We start from the raw sequence: 2,538 nt of genomic DNA on the forward strand, positions 1-2,538 counted from the left end.
GCCCCTCCAGGGGACACACGCCCTCACTCCGGGATTCCTTGTCATGGATGCTGTGTGCCAGGATTGGGTGCCCTGCTGGGAGGGCTGGGGGGATGGCTCAGGAGCGTTTAGTCACGGTGCCTTGCAAAGATGATGGGAAATGCAATGTACAGAGGGAACCCCGGGGCCTTTCCTGCCGCTCCAGCGGGCGTGGACACCCTCGGGAGCTGTGGCTGCTGCACCCCCATGTCAGGGGGCACTGGGCACCCCTTGGCACCACAGCGACGTGTGGGAGGTTTCAGATTGTGTTTAGGGCTCTCCCACCCCCAGGAGCAGAGGGTGCAGCAGGGTGGGTGCATAAGGATGGGTGCAGGCAGGGTGGGAGCAGGAGGATGGGTGCAGAAGGATGGGTGCAGCAGGGTGGGTGCAGGAGGATGGGTGCAGGCAGGGTGGGTGCAGGAGGATGGGTTACAGCAGGGTGGGTACAGAACAGTGGGTGCAGCACGGTGGGTGCAGGCAGGGTGGGTGCAGAAGGATGGGTGCCTGCTCTGGAGGGACAGGATCCGCTGAGCCAGGCAGTGCCATCCATCCACACAGTGCCACCATCCACCAGTGTCACCCATCCATGCCACTGTGCTGGGCAGTGGGGAGAAAACAGGGTGGGGTTTTTTTTCTCTGCATAATTGCCTTTTTTTTTTTTTTTTTTTTTTTTTTTTGAGGAGAAAAGCTGTTTCTTTCCTGGCCTCATCACCATCTGCCCGTGGCGGCCGGGGAAGGCAGAGCCCAGCAGCTGTGGGTCTGGGCAGCTGCTCAGCCTCGTGGCCAGGTCTTAGTGCAGGGGAGCTTTGAGCCAGAGCAGCAAAAGGGATTTGCAGGGCAAACATGGATGTGCCTCCCTGCAGCTCGGGGGGACCTGTTTCCAGCCCAGACAAGAGGCTGTGGGCTTGGCTCTGGCTGGCAATGGTCCGTCTGGACTTGCAGGGCCGGGCAGCAGGGATGAGCACAGAGCAGGTCTGGCCAAGACTTCCAGGAAAACAAACCCCATCCCAGCCTGGCAGGTTTGCCCTGGAGGGGTTGTGCCAGTGACCCCCGGGCAAGGGCGGGCGGTGCTGGCCTGGGGTGGAGCAGTGGCTCCAACCAGTACAGCCAGTGCAGAACCAGTGGAGCCTGAAGGGCCTTGGGAGGTGGGGTGGGATGCCATCCTGCCTGGGTTGGATGAGCCTGGGGAAATTCTTTGTGCCCACACTCAGCTCTTCACTTGTTCTCCTTCATCTTGGACAGGCAGTTCAGCTCCCTGATCCAGCTGAAAACCACCCATCTGTCCTTCCCATCTTCCCTCTTTCTCCAATTTTCTGGTTCTGCACATCCCTCCAGCCAGCTCCCCCCTGGAAGTGCAGGGCTGTGCCTGGGCCAGTTTCAAATTAACCCCTGCAGCTATGCTCCTGCTTAGTGGTTTGTGTCCCTGTTACAGACACAAGAAATGTCCCTGTCCCCCAGGTGCAGTGGGCAGCACCCTTGGGCAGCACAGACAACCCTCCCCAGGCTGGATTCTTCCCATCTCCAGCCCTGCTGGAAGTGCCACCAGACCTTTACGTGCACAGCAACACTGCCCACCCAGCCCCTGAGAAATGGCCTCAAAATGCTCCCCTGTGCAGGAGTGGCACTGTTCTTCTTCTGGATTTGCTGTGGGAGTTCAGCTCCCCAGGGCCAGGGTGCTCCAGCCTCTCTGGTGCCTGGCACAGGGTGCTGGGATGGCTCAGAGATGGCAGGAGGCCACAGCATCTGTCACACTGCTCCCCATGTGCCCCACAGCCTTGTGACGTGGCCAGTAGCCCAGGAGGGACACAGGGGTACAGGGGGGTCTCACGATGTCTTGGAGTGGGATGGGGATGTGCAATCAGAGGGATTCTTGCAGTGCAGGACAGAGACTTGCAGTTCAGGTTGGTGTTGTGCAGTCCAAGGGGTGGTCTCATAATGGGGAGGGTCCTGCAATGCTTAGGGGGTCTTGCAATGTGTGGGACCCTGCAATTCAAGGAGGGATCTTGTTTTACAGTGGGGATCTTGCTATGTGTGTTTGGGGTCCTTCAATTAGAGGGGCCCCTTCCTGGAGAGGCCTTTCCACGCTGAACTTGTGCTGGAGCAGAAGATTCTGCAACCTATGGATGCTCCTGAAATGCAGAGGAAGGTCCTGGGGGCTTCCACTTTATGAGGAGGTCTTACACTTCAAGGGGGCTCTTGCTGTGCCTGGAGCAGTCCTGCCATGGAGTGAGGACTGGCATTGTGTGGGGCTCCTGAAATGCAGGGAGGGCTCTGCCATGCAGTGGGGACTCGGTGCCCCACAGTTCAAGGAGGCTCCTGAACTGCACGGATCCCGTCAGACACTGGGGGTCCTACAGCGAGGGAGGATCCCCCAGTCCAGGGGGGCTTTTGTCACGCAGGGCAGGGTCTCTGCATGGGGGGAGTCCCGCAGGAGCGGGGCGGGGACGATGTCCTGCGGCTCCAGGGGGCTGGCGGGGTCCTGCCCTGCCCGGGGCCCCGCGGCGGTGCGGGGGGCGGGCG

The sequence above is a fragment of the Onychostruthus taczanowskii genome, unplaced genomic scaffold (assembly GCF_017590055.1).
Source record: "Onychostruthus taczanowskii isolate IOZ18803 unplaced genomic scaffold, ASM1759005v1 scaffold19, whole genome shotgun sequence".
NCBI lineage: Eukaryota > Metazoa > Chordata > Aves > Passeriformes > Passeridae > Onychostruthus > Onychostruthus taczanowskii.